This window comes from Psammomys obesus, unplaced genomic scaffold (assembly GCF_907164565.1).
Source record: "Psammomys obesus unplaced genomic scaffold, mPsaObe1.curated_primary_1811, whole genome shotgun sequence".
In the NCBI taxonomy this organism is placed as follows: domain Eukaryota; kingdom Metazoa; phylum Chordata; class Mammalia; order Rodentia; family Muridae; genus Psammomys; species Psammomys obesus.
The window spans coordinates 22,406,497-22,420,994 of record NW_026585894.1 but is presented as its reverse complement, the minus strand read 5'-3'; the positions used below and the strand labels follow the sequence as shown (position 1 = coordinate 22,420,994).

At 38.7% G+C, this 14,498-nt stretch overlaps 1 protein-coding gene across 6 annotated transcripts in view; it reads left to right on the top strand.

Annotated features, from left to right (window-relative positions):
• Sytl5 (synaptotagmin like 5) overlaps positions 1–14,498 on the top strand; it is a 356,529-nt gene that overhangs the window by 83,402 nt on the left and 258,629 nt on the right. Inside the window, exon 2 of one of the 6 annotated variants that reach the window (XM_055599626.1) lies at positions 5,437–5,514. The exons of the other annotated variants lie outside the window; for them this stretch is intronic. The gene's annotated coding sequence lies outside the window, so the exon portion shown is untranslated. The remainder of the gene's footprint in view (positions 1–5,436; positions 5,515–14,498) is intronic. 6 annotated transcript variants of the gene reach the window in all.

Sequence of the window (14,498 nt, the reverse complement as noted above, 5' to 3'; positions counted from 1 at the left end):
TTTTCTGGTCTAGTCTATTTACTGTTCTGTAGGCCTCTTGTATGTTTAAGGGCATCTGTTTCTTTAAGTTGGGAAAATTTTCTTCTATGATTTTCTTGAAAATATTTTTCAGACCTTGGAGCCTGGAATCTTCTTTTTCATCTATTCTTTTTTTTTTTTTTTATTTTGTCTTTTCATGGGGTGCTTGAGTTTTGGGATGTTTTGTGTTTGAAACTTTTCTGGTTTTATTTTTTTCTTTGAGAGATATATCAATTTCTGCAATTTATCTTCCGCACCTGAGATTCTCTCTTCCATCTCTTTTATTCTGTTCATGATGCTTAACTTAGCAGTTCATGATCTCTTTTCTAAGTTCTCCAGCTCCAGGGTTTTCTCTGTTTGTGTTGTCTTTATTAATTGTAATTCTGTTTTCATATCTTGTACCATTTCCTTCATCTGTTTGAATGTGGATTCAGGTCTTTCCATGATGGCCTCTATTTTTGTTTGTTTGTTTCCTCTTTATATGACTCTAATAACTGGATAAGCAAAAATTTAAAATATTTTTCCTGTGTTTCACATGAATTAAAATATCCATTGATTTTTGAGGGTTGCTGATGAAGCCATGATATAATGATTTTTGTTGGATGTGTTCTTATGCCAGCCTCTAGCCATCTGATGGTCAGTAACCTATACTGTTTGTTCATGGAGCTTCTGCTGCAGACTGGGTCTGTCTCTCTGGAGTATGGAATATTCTTTAGGAAGATGAGAGAGGTCCGTGGGACTGACAGTGGGTATTAGTGTTTCAGATATTGCTAAGGGAGGAAGGATGCAGGTTCATGTTTGCAAGCACAGGAGTGTGGATGGAAGTGAGCCTTGAAGCACTGGGTGCTAATGTTTGTAGATATCTGGAAGGTTGGAGCATAAGTGCAGGTTGTGGTGCTGGTGCAGTTCATGGGCGCAGTGTATGTGCGCAGGCGCCCTGAATGGCTCAGCGGCCCACAGGCCTGTCAATCTATTGTGCTCCAGGTGCTCAGATCTGTCTGGGCTGCAACACCTTGGCTCCAGGAATTATTTGACTGGACTCCTTGGTAGACCCACAGAACAGGGGCTTCAATGTTGAGCACCCTCTCCCAGGGATCCCTATGTTGCCCACAGTGGAGAGTGGGTTGAAGTGATCTGATGTCTTTCTGCTAGTGTAGAGGGACCCTGAATCGGGGGCTCTGTATGCACTCTCCCAGATGAACTCAGGCTTGCAGGTTTGTGTGGTAAGAGCAGAGGGCCCAAGTGCAATCTCAGGCTTATGCGGTAAGCTCGGAGGGCTCATATTTTTCTACTCGTAGATTTGGGTCACCTGTTTGGCCCATAGAGTAATGAGGCCCTGTACCCTGGGTTATGAACTCCCTGCTGCTGCTGTAGCTGCTGCAGCTGCTGCAAAACCTCTACAGCAAGTGAAGGTGCAGCTGAATGTGCAGGGACTCCATAGTTTGCCACTCTCAGACCCTGGAGAAGTCTACAAGGGGCCTGGATCCAATATATTCCAGCTCATGGGTTGTGCCCTCTCGATTGGGAAGCCTCAAAGTCAATGCTCTGGCTTTAGCTGCCCATCCACTCACGAGTTTCAGAATTTTGGATCCTTTGCCCTTCAGAAATTGTGTGCACTGGTCACATTATCTCAGTGTTTATTGATTGGGCTCATGCAGAAGAAGACCCTCACCAATAAATACTACTACATAATCTAGGACTCTCTTAGTGCTCCATGCTATTTTAAGCTTCTGGCTTTTTTTCTTAGGAACCTCCACATACAGAATAATATTAGGCCCTGCTAGGGCTCTGAGATGGGCAACACAGAAACACTGTCTCTTAGGCAGCCAGGCCATGCTATAGTTAGAAATACCAGATGGACAGGCTCTTTGTCTTTACAGGAGCTGGAATGTCAGGGCCTCCCTGTCTCCATTGCTCTCTGCTGAATCATAAAGAGTATTTCTGTGAATGTTTAAACCAAATTATTTTCACTAGGATTTCCAGAAATCTTAAGTGTGTTAGGTATTGTCGGAGGTCAGAAACATGTGTGACAACATGGGAAGCATGCATTATTAGATGCAGGATTCAATATTTACCCTCGCCATTAAAGAGATGGGATCCTTCTATTTCTAAGGCTTTATGGTAAGGGTGGGAATTATGGTAAGACAGTGTCTTGGATTTTACTGCTTTGATATAGCTGGTTTTACCTTATCCCAGGGATAAATAACTTTTCAACTAGTTTCTGAAATTCTCACAAAGACAGTTTGTCCATACATATTAAATCAGTGTTTCTATGGGAGAAAGGAAAATTTGGACTTCCTAGTCTACCATATTCCTGATATAAATCAAGTTATTTTAAATATACTAGAGTAATTTCCTGGTAAGTTAAATTAAGTGAGAAACAGTTTTTATAAAGTATATAATCACTTAATATACATAACAAAATTCTCACTTATCAACAACTCTTAAACTGTTTTTAATTGCCTAATATTTTATTAACATATCTTAATTAGATATACTGATGAGTTTTATTATGATGTTTTAATATATATATAATATATATTTTTGACCATATTCACTCCATTACTCTCTTGTCTCTTCTCATTCCTGCTGATCCTCTTCTTCTTCTTAAATAGTTCCCCTTCTAAGTTTATACTTTTGTGACTTAGTGAGTTTAATTAGACTTGCTTACATGAACTTGGGGAGGAGTTATTTACAGGATCACAGGCATCTTACCAATTTCTACACTATTAAAAAGAAACGCCTCTCCTCCAGCAACTATTCATGCCAATAGCTTCTCAGAGAAGGGTTGGTGTGGGTAGACTCATGTATCACTCTCCGTTAGCTACTGTAAACTGCCTAAAATACTTACACAACTTTAATGGAAGTTATCATAGCTGCTATGAACTCATGAGTGCAATGGCCATGTCAGGTCCTGAAAACAGTATCCCACGACATTCTGTCTCTTCCTTTCTCACTTACAACCTTTCCACCCTCCTTTGATGTTCCCTGAGCCTTTGAAGGGGTGGTATCAATGTATCATTTATGGCTGAACACTCAATACTTATTTATTCTCAGCACTTTGTACAATTAGGATTCTCCATAGAGCTTTTATTGACTACAAAAAGAAGCTTACTTAATCAAAGCTAAGACTTCTAAACAGTTTTGAGACTAAAAGACTAAGGGAACTTTTCAAAGTAGAAAAAGTACATTTTGCATTATGATATAACCACAAGTCTGTGAAGGACAGGGAGTGAAATACAATATTTTAAATAAGAATGTCACCTATAGACTCATATGTTTGAATAATTGATTCCCAGTTCATGGAATAGTTTGGGAAGGATTAGGAAGTACAACCTTATTGGAGGAGTTCTGTCATTGAGGGTAGGCTTCCTACACCATTCTCAGTTATCTCATTCTCTGTTTGCCCCTTGATAATGACTGGGATATAAGCTCTAGCTAATGCTCCAAAATAATGTGTGCTGCCACATTCTTGCCACCAGCTTCCTAACTTGAGTTCTTGTCTTGTCTTCCCTCAATAAACTGTAACCTGCCATATAGAAGCCAAGTAAATCCTTCCCAACCTCAATTTGTTTTTTATCATGGTATTTATTACAATAATAGAGTCCCAACTAAGACAGTAGCCCAGGCTTTTCTCAAATTTATAACATTCTGCCTACCCCTGTCTGTTGAGTGCTAACATTATAGGCATGAATCACCACACCTGGCTCTACAAAGGGACTTTTAATTAATGTACATCTATTATTATATCTGAGTTGGGAAGAATTTCTTTTATCTAAAGAATGCTCCATTATGTAAGTTTCAATGAAACAGTGCTCTTCATTTACAATAAAATAGTGATTCTTCATTTTAAACAATAGTTTCTCATTTTAGAACTATGGTGAAGGAAGACTATTTATATATAATTTATTCACAAATGGTTTTATTGTAATTTTGAGTATCTGCTTCTTTCTAAAAAAGTATAACATCTTAGGGTATGAGTACACTAAAATTAATTAATTTTCTATTTTTAAAGATAAATAGAGAATATAATAGTTTCTTGGTGTGAAATTTGTAAATAATCTTTTTATCACAGTCATGTTTTGTTTTGTTTTTTTTTTTGAAACAATGTCTTACTCTATAGCCTAGGCTGACCTAGATTGGCATCAAACTCACAGTAGTCTTCCTGAATCAGCCTCCTGAGTGCTGGGATTATGTGTAAGCCACCATGCTTACTGGTCATTTTTTAATGTAGATTTACTGATGTATAATATGTGTGCAAAAAGTCACCAAATTTTCTAGTTCTGTTGCTCTCCTTGTGGAGTTCTTGTCCTCTCCAGATCTTATTATTTCCTACTTCTTGCATAAGATTCCATGCACTCTGCCCAACAGTTGGCCATAAGTCTCAGCATCTGCTTTGATAGTCTGCAGGGCTTTCTTTCTGCTTTGATAGTCTGCAAGGCCTCTTTCAGAGGCCTTCTGTGGAAGGTTCCTAACTTGTTTCCTGTTTTCTTTATCTTCTGATGTCCATCCTCTTTGCCTTTTGTGATGGGGATTGAGCATTTTAGTCAGAGTCTTCCCTTTGAACACAGGGGTATTTCCAGAGACTCATAATCCAACCAAGGACCATACATGGAGATAACCTGTACAGATATAGCCCATGGCAGTTCAGTGTCCAAGTGGGTTCCATAGTAATGGGAAGAGGGGCTGCCTCTGACATAAACTGATTGGCCTGCTCTTTGATCACCTCCTCCTGAGGTGGGAGCAGCCTTACCAGGCCACAGAGGATGACAATGCAGCCACTCCTGATGAGATCTGATAGATTAAGATCAGAAGGAAGGAGAGGAGGACCTCCCCTATCAGTGGACTTGGGGAGGGATATGCTTGAAGAAGGGGGAGAGAAGGTGGGATTAGGAGGGGAGGAGGGAAGGGTTTATGGGGGCATACAAAGTGAATAAAGTGTAATTAATAAAAGTTTTAAAAAGTTACCAAATTAAACTGTTTGCTTTATAAAGTTTCTATTGAATGTATGTAGTTTGTCTTCTGGCCAATTCATGGTCAATGCCTTTCCATTAGACCCTGGTAATTACTGATTTGCTTTCCTTCATAAGAGGATGTTCATTTTTAGATTGTTTTTGTACTTGAATCCATGCTATATGAAATTTTTGTCTAAGGGAATAAATAAACATAGCCATTTAGAAGGCAGTTGCTGTTATGTCATTTTAGCTAAAACATCAGCAATAAGTTCCCTTCCTGGTCTTGTGACCTCTCCTGGCCTTGAGTGTTAGCTGGGTATAGGCTTGAGTTGACTCTACCAGCTTCAAATCCAATTAGAGGACAGTTGGTTAACTCCACAGCAGTTATGCCATTATTGCACAAGTTGGCATATCTTCCCATTCACAGCTATCTAAGACAAATAATGATTCTTTTCTACCTCAGCAGCCTCTGGTGGTTCAGATGCTAGCCAGCATAAAGGAGGTTACCATCTCAGTGCCAGCCTGCTTTCTCACAGCCAAGGTGTGTAAATCTTTTATAATGCAATATTATCTTCCAGTTCTGCTAGGCAGCCAACATGATTGCTAAGATCTCTTACTACTGGAGGTTTCTTGGCTCTCCATGACCCACTCCTGTGGAGTATCTCATACTTGGGATTAATTCTTCCCCCACCCAAAACACATGCCCTCCCTATTTAAACCTTTCTACATACAGTATTCTCTCTTTTTATTGTCCTTTTATCAGTGTGCTCCTATCTTTCTTTATCCAAGGTACTCTCCTCCATATCCCTTTCCTCTTTCATCATGTTCTGCATGTTCAACATGAACAAATACTCCAAGAAGAACTTCAAAGAGTGGAAGCCAATATCTGCATACAGAAATGAATATGTGATCTCACTCTTTCTCTCTCTCTCTCTGTGTGTGTGTGTGTGTTTTCAGTTCCATCTATTTCTCTGTAAATTTAATAATTTCATTTTTTTCTTTACAGCTGGATATAATCTTATTTGTATATGTACCATGCTTTAAATTATCCATTCATTAAGTGATGGACATCTAAGATGCTTTTATTTCGTATTTATTGTGACTAGGGTAGCAGTGAACATGGGTGTGGTAGTATCCCTGTTATAGGGTAGAGAAGAGTCCTTTGAATATATGACTAGGAGTTTTATGTAGTGTTGTTTGGTAATTACATAGTTATATAATTTCAAATTGTAATTGTAGTTTTGTTTTGTTTTTTGAGAAACATAAGAATTAGTTCCAAAGTAGCTGGATTACTTTATTTTCTCACCAACAGTTTATGGATTTTAATTTGAATTTTTCTTTTGGCTAACAGAAAATGTTCCTATTTGTATTTTTTTCTTCTGATATCTCTCTCTCTATTTTAATTCTGTAGCAAATTGTTGTTGTTTTTTTTTTCATGATGTTTAGTTTTTTTGTGTTCTTTGTGTATTCCTCTGGATGTATAGCTGACAAAAAATTTTCCAGTTTGCAATATCCTTACAACTTTTTTTTACAAAGCAAGTAAATTTGTCTACTTTGTTAGTTATCTAATGTTGACACATAGTGCCAGTGCCAACTTTAATTTTTGAAAGTGTTATTTGACCTGATAATAAAAACTCATAATCCCTGCTAGTGTATGTGATGGTTAGTGCTGATTGATAACTTACTAGAATCTAGAATCATATGGCAGACAAGTATCCATGCACACTGCTAGGGGTTTGTTTAGGTAAGGGTATCTTCTGAGCAGGCTGTGAGGGGTTATCTTGATTAGGTTCATTGATGTGGGAGGATCCACTCTGAAAGCAGGCAGTGCTATTCCCTGGGATTGGATTTTAAAGTATCAAAAAGGAGAAAGCTTTCAGAATACTAGCATTCCTCCATCTCTGCTTCCTGACTATGGACACAATGTGACCAGCTACTTCCAGCTCCTGCTGCCTTGACTTTTCTCTACAATGATGGGCTGTATCTTCAAACTATGGTCAAAACCAAATCTTTTCTTCTTTTGTGACCATACCATCACATGGTGGATCAAAGTAAACCCTTCCTTCCTTGCTTTTGTCAGGGTATTTTTCATTGGAACAGAAAAAAAATGTAACTGAGAAACTATGTTAAGTAAAAATATTTATTCCCTTTGTAACATCATTATCAGATAGTTACTGTTGTAATCCTTTCTTTTTTACAGATGAGGAAAGAGATGGAAAACTAAATAGCAGTCCAAATTCATATGATTGATGACAGAAAAAATGCAGGTGACCCTTAGTTTAAATAGCACATTATAATTATTGCTAGGCTCTACTCATGAAAGTTATTTTGTTAATCAATTTTATCTTGATTAAAAATTTTTAGCCCACAGCATTTGAATTATGGCCCAATATATTTGATGGATAAAGATGATAAATTTATTGTCATTGAGGATGTATGTATCTTTTAAGATTAAGATGTTTGTTTCATATTGCATTTTTTAGTTATACAGTAGCAAGTGTCTTTTACATCTGGTTAAAAATAATAGAGAAGGTGTCAGAATGTGATATTTAGTCTGACCTTTACCCTCTGTAAGGATATTCCTTTAGGCATTCAAGCTTTTTGGCCATTTGAGACCTTGTTTGAAATGCAAATGCCACAGGGTAAAGGCTATCTTTATCAAGTAATGCCTGATTTGTTATTTTTCATGTATCTTTATTAAAATAAGCTAGAAAGAGAATATGACTGAGTAGAAAGGAGAACATAGGTAAAGGGCAAATATTACAAACAAAGGCTAATGTTATTCATAGTTAATGTTAATCATAGTACCATGATTTTCTCCCAAATCTAGTGATGGACCAGCTTTAACCCCTTCCTTCTCAAGTTCAATTGCTTTGACACTATAGGAATGATATTTCTTAATTTTTTCCTGAATAGACATGTTCTAGCATATTGCTCTCCCTTTTCCATTAACTATTATCATCAAAACTATATACCTGCTTATGAACTCTGTGTAATTTTTCCCATAAAGTTGCATTTTCAGGTAGCCAGAACTGTAGAAAGACTTTAGGGGTAATTTAGAAAGTATGTAATCTAAAGTAAGGGATCTGATAAAATGATCTTAGATTGAATAACATTCAATTTCTTTCCATTTACATTAATAAGATATCTCTTTATGTTGTTTTGAAAGAATATCCTCAGGATTTAGTATAAAGGGAACTTGAGAGGAAATTGAGTTTAAATATATTCTTTGATTCAGGGCATATTGTCTCATTAAGAATGGTTTATCTAGAATATGTTTTCATGTTCCTTGAATAGTTTCATCTGAATATTAAGTGGGTACTCTCTGATAGTTCTAAGATTAAAAAACAAAGCCAGTAACATCTGCTAATAATTGAAAACTTTTTTGTGCCACCGACTTTTAATTTATTAGCTAGAACAAGAATATCTTTCAATTTTACTTTCTCTATTTATTTAAAAGAGGATAGAAAACTAAAGGCCTTTCACCTTTACAACTCTTGGCTTGTTTCTATTTCTGTTGTTGTTTTCTTAAATTTTCCAGCATACTTTTAAAAATTATTTTTATTTTTTGTGTGTGGGTGTTTTGCCTGCATATGCATGCTTGGAGCCTAGAGAAACCAGAAAAGGGTATCTGATACCCGGGAACTGGAGTTATCAACAGTTATGAGCCACCATGTGGTTGCTAAAAATAAAACCTCCATTCTCTGGAAGAGCAAGCCAGCATTTTAAACCACCATCTCTCCAGCCCATCTTTTATACATTTAAACATTCTTTAATTTTATTAGGGGTGAGGTGTGTGTGTGTGTGATTTGTGTATGTGTTCATGAGTCTGTGTGAGTATACATACATGTGGAGGCCAGAGGTCTTATGCCAGGTGGTATTGTAGTTGAATGTCTGCTTGCTGTGATCAAAACAAAACAAAACAAAACAAAAACCTCTCTGTCCAAATGCAAACTGGTAAGGAAATGGTTTATTTGGTTTACACTTCCAGGTCACAGTCCATCACTGAGGAAAATTAATGCAAGAACTTGAGGCAGGAACCTTGAAGGAAGTCTTCTTGCTGCCTTGTTCACTGGATCAGTCACAGGCTCATGCTTTGCTATCTGTCTTATACAGTCCAGGACTACCTGCCTAGGGATAGTGTTAGCCACATTTGGCTTGGTCTTCCTGCATCAATTAACAAGCAAGACCACCCCCCTCAGGTATGCCCACAAGCCAATCCAGTTTAAGCATTTTCCTTAGTCAAGGCTTTTCTCTCAGATGATTCTAGGCTGTGTCAAATCAATAATTAGAAATAGCCAGGATAAGCATCAGTCTAAGCTCTATTTTCTTTGGAGTATTTAAGTCTTCACCTCCCTTCTACCAACCATTTAACCCTAAGAGAGAGAAGATTAGTGGGGAGAGGAGGCACTACCCCTTTACTTCTCCCAGCTGTTTATGGTTAATGGGTTCTTTTGAGGGCTGTACCTATCTCTGTGAACAGCAAATGCAACAAGCAATCTCCTCGGTCTCTCTCCTCCAAGACGCTTTACCACAAAGCATCTCTTCTATGTCTCTCCGAACCGCCACACTGTCTGTTCTGATATCTCCAAACTACAACACTTTCTCTTTCTGGGCTTTCATATTTACATCCCTCAGAGTCCTAGACCATGCCACTCCCAATGCTGCAGGAGGCAGGGCCATTATCAGCTGACAAAGACCATGCCCTGCAGGAGGTAATTAGCAGTTGGGGACAAACTAAAGCCCAAACTAAAATTCCACATTTGGGATTGAAACAAAAAACATAACAGAAGTGCGTTTTTTAAGAAACCTTTACAGTTGTCTTTTAAAATCAGTCCCAATTTTATTTTTTTAAGACAGTGTCTCTCCCTGAATCTAGAGTTAGTTCATGGACTGGCTATAATGGCTGGCTAGTAAGATTCAAGGATCCACCTGTGTCCACTTTCTATTGCCGGCTTTACAGAATCAGTGAAACTGTTAAGCAGGAAAGAGGCATGCCTTACTTTATTTTAAAAATGATCATTGTGATGATAGAGTAAAGAAGAAAGCAGGCTCAGACTCAACCTGAACAGTTGACCGTGGTATGATTAGGTGGCCATTCCATTATTTCCATAATAAATAACTTATGGTTTAGTTGGCCAATCTAGGTGTTTGATGTAATGTAAATATTACCTCTGATAATTTGATTTTTATTCTAATTGATTTAATTTTCAATCTTTATACCCCTATACTAGTTACGAAGTCATAGAATTCGTACCATGAAAGTCAATTATAACTGCAAACTGCAAAAATGTCAGGGGCAGTGTTAAGTACTGTGGAGATAGTAGCAATCTCAACAGGCTTCCAATCCTATATTCTTCCTTATTTTGTTAAGTGTCTAAAGTACAGAGAAATCAATTGCCCTACTTTTTGAAGCTATCAAAGGAACGAGGATACAAACACAGGCTCTCTTTTACTTCTGTGTCAGTTATCCCTATGCTTTAATCACTTCTTGTAGTTTAGCATCTATGTGACAATCGATGAAATGAACAAATTACATTTGCCTATTGAAATGGTTTTCAGCTGTGTGAATTACCAGCTTGAACATTTTGTTTGATAAATTTATTACCTGATGAAAGTAATTGGGCTCGGCACAGCGGACTCCACTTTCTCAGCGCAGACCTAGCTGCCTGGGGCCTGCAGCCACTGAGGCAGAGCCCCAACCCCTTTATCAGCAAAGGCAAGCAGTACTGTGTCTTGGAGCCCCAGATTCGCGTGGCGGCTGCACCATCCTCCCAGGGCCCGAGTCTGCTAGACGCCATACTAGCTCCGCAGGAGCGCCATCACTGACGGTACGGCCCGCCCAATCCCACAGTGACAGAGAATACGCTATATACTCACCAAAACCAGACAGAAACGCCATACAAGCTAGACACACCAGGCGCTGGGCCTCCGAAGCTTGGAGAGCACAGTGAAGAGACCCCAGGACTTCCCAGAAAGCATCTGGACTAGCAACCCAGTCTCCAGTTACAGCGGGACTTTCTAACCTGGCGGCAGAGCAGCACTGAGCTGGCGGGGCACATCAGCCCTCCAGTTTAAGACTAACCAGGGCCAAACCAGAGAACAGAAAGGCTGGTTACCCCGATTCCCACTGACGTGACCACCCTGAAATCTCCAGCTGCAGCAAGACCTCATAACCTGGCAGTGACAACAGCACGGAACTGGCAGAGCACATCAAAGAAGCAGGGCCAAACCAGAGAGCAGAGAGCCCAGATACTGCCAAGTGACCTGCCTGTAAGTGAGTGAACCCTTGAGAATATGCAGCTCCATTGATCCTGGGTCATTCTAAAACAGAAGCCAGGCATCGAACCCCCTCCCACCCATATACCCACCTTGGGAAACAGAAGGGCACTTGGAACATTGAAGTTCCTGCTCTGTGGGTCTAATTGAGGAGTTAAGGCAGTTAATGCCAGAAATTGCGCTGCGATCATCACTAGCGCCTGCGACATATACATTGCAGAGCCCCTCCCACACACTCAAGGGTTCAACATTAGCCATCACTCTGTCCCTCGAGACACACGCCCACGCCCACTTACACACACACACACACACACACACACACACACACACACACGCACGCACGCTTGCATTTGCCTCTGTTTGCGCCTGCGTACTTTCCTCCCACAGGTACAGCTAGTCCTCAGCACACGCTAAGGACACGGGACCTCTCTCAGCTTCCTGAAGAATTCTCCAGACTCGAGAGAGAGAGACAGTACCAGTCTGATCGGCAGAATCCAAAAACAAACAGGGAAGGTCTCAGATAAGCCAATGGCCAGGGGTAGGCGAAAGAACACTTCCAACATAAATCAGGACATCATGACTTCACCAGCAAACCCCAAAATCGATGGATACTCCAATTCATCAGAAGCACAGGAAAATGACCTTAAAGCCATGCTTGCTCAATTATTTGAGGCTCATAAGGAGGAAATGAACAAATCTTTCAAAGAGTTGGCCAGTCAATTGGAGATAAAGAAAGAAGAAATAGACAAAACCCTTAAAGAAACACAGGCAAACATAGCCAAACAAATAGAGGCACAAGTAGAGAAAAAATTAGTGGCATACAAAAAGGAAATGAACAAAGAAATAGAGTCCATCGTAGAGAGACAGGAATCCAAATTCAAACACATGGAAGAAATGGTGCAAGGCATGAAAACAGAATTAGAATCAATAAAGAAAACACAAAATGAGAAAACTCTAGAGCTGGAGAACTTGGAGAAAAGATCAGGAACCACAAAAGTAAACATCACCAACAGAATACAAGAGATGGAAGAGAGAATCTCTGGAGCTGAAGACACACTTGCAGAAATTGATACTTCTCTCAAAGAAAAAGTAAAATCAGAAAAATTCCAATCACAAAATATCCAAGAAATCAAGGATGCTATGAAAAGACAAAATCTAAGAATAATAGGAATTGATGAAAAAGAAGACTCCAGGCTCCAAGGTCCAGAAAATATTTTCAAGAAAATCATAGAAGAAAATTTTCCCAACTTAAAGAAAGAGATGTCCATAAATATACAAGAGGCCTACAGAACACCAAATAGACTAGACCAGAAAAGAAACACATCACGTCACATCATAGTCAAAACACTAAATCTACAGAACAAAGAAAAGATATTAAAAGCAGCAAGGGAAAAAGGCCAAGTAACATATGAAGGTAGACCTATCAGAATCACACCAGACTTCTCATCAGAAACTATGAAAGCCAGAAGGGCCTGGGCAAGCATCATGGAGACTCTAAGAGATCACAAATGTCAACCCAGACTACTATACCCTGCAAAGCTTTCAATCAACATAGATGGAGAAAACAAAATATTCCATGACAAAACTAAATTTACACAATATCTATACAGCAAACCAACCCTACAGAAGATACTAGAAGGAAAACTCCAATCCAACGAAAACGAATTCACCCAAGAAAACAGGGCATACAGATAATATCCCAACAAAAATGAAAAGAAAACAAGCAATGAAACAAGGTAAGATCATCGACTCCATTACAAAAGGAACTAACATGCATTGGTCAATATTATCTATCAATATTAATGGACTCAACTCACCAATAAAAAGACACAGACTAACAGAATGGTTACGGGAACAAGACCCAACATTCTGTTGCATCCAAGAAACACACCTATGCAACACAGATAAACACTACCTCAGAGTAAAGGGCTGGAAAAATGTTTTTCAAGCAAATGGTTCCAGAAAACAAGCTGGAGTAGCCATCCTAATATCTAATAAAATAGACTTTCAACCCAAGTTAATCAAAAAAGATAAGGAGGGCCACTATATTCTCATCAAAGGAAAAATCCAACAAGAGGACATCACAATTTTGAATATCTATGCCCCAAATACAAGAGCACCTACATTCGTAAATGAAACAATATTAAAGCTTAAATCATACATTGATCCTAATACCTTAATAGTGGGAGACTTCAACACCCCACTCTCATCAAGGGACAGATCAACCAGACAGACACCAAATAGGGAAATAAAAGCACTCACAGAATCCCTAAATCAAATGGACCTAATAGACGTCTACAGATCTTTTCACCCAAACTCAAAAGAGTACACCTTCTTTTCAGCACCTCATGGAACCTTCTCCAAAATAGACCATATAGTTGGTCACAAAGCAAGCCTCAACAGATACAAAAGGATTGAAATAATCCCTTGTATACTATCTGACCACCATGGACTAAAGCTGGACATCAACAACAACAGAAACAACAAAAAGCCGACACGCACATGGAAACTGAACAACTTACTACTCAATGACAGCTGGGTCAAGGAAGAAATAAAGAAAGAAATTAAAGACTTTCTAGAATTCAATGAAAATGAAGGCACAACATATCCAAATTTATGGGACACATTGAAAGCAGTGCTCAGAGGAAAATTTATAGCACTAAGTGCCTACAAGAAGAAATCCGTAACATCACATACAAACAACTTAATGGCCCAACTGAAAAACCTAGAAAAAAAAGAAGCAGATACACCCAAGAGGAGCAGAAGGCTGAAAATAATCAAAGTAAGGGCAGAAATCAATCAATTAGAAACAAATAAAATTATCCAAAGAATCAATGAAACAAAAAGCTGGTTCTTTGAGAAAATCAACAAGATAGACAAACCCTTAGCCAAACTAACTAAAAAGCAGAGAGAAACCATACAAATCAGCAAAATCAGACAGGAAAATGGGGACATAACTACAGACACTGAGGAAATCCAAACGATTATTAGGTCATACTACAAAAGCCTATATGGCACAAAATTTGAAAATCTAAATGAAATGGATAACTTTCTTGACAGATTCCATCTACCAAAATTAAGTCAAGATCAGGTAGAAAGACTGAATAGCCCTATATCTCCCAAGGAAATTGAAGCAGTCATTAACAGTCTCCCCTCCAAAAAAAGCCCTGGACCAGATGGCTTCAGCGCAGAATTCTACAAGACCTTCAAAGAAGTACTAACACCAATTCTCCTCAAACTATTCCA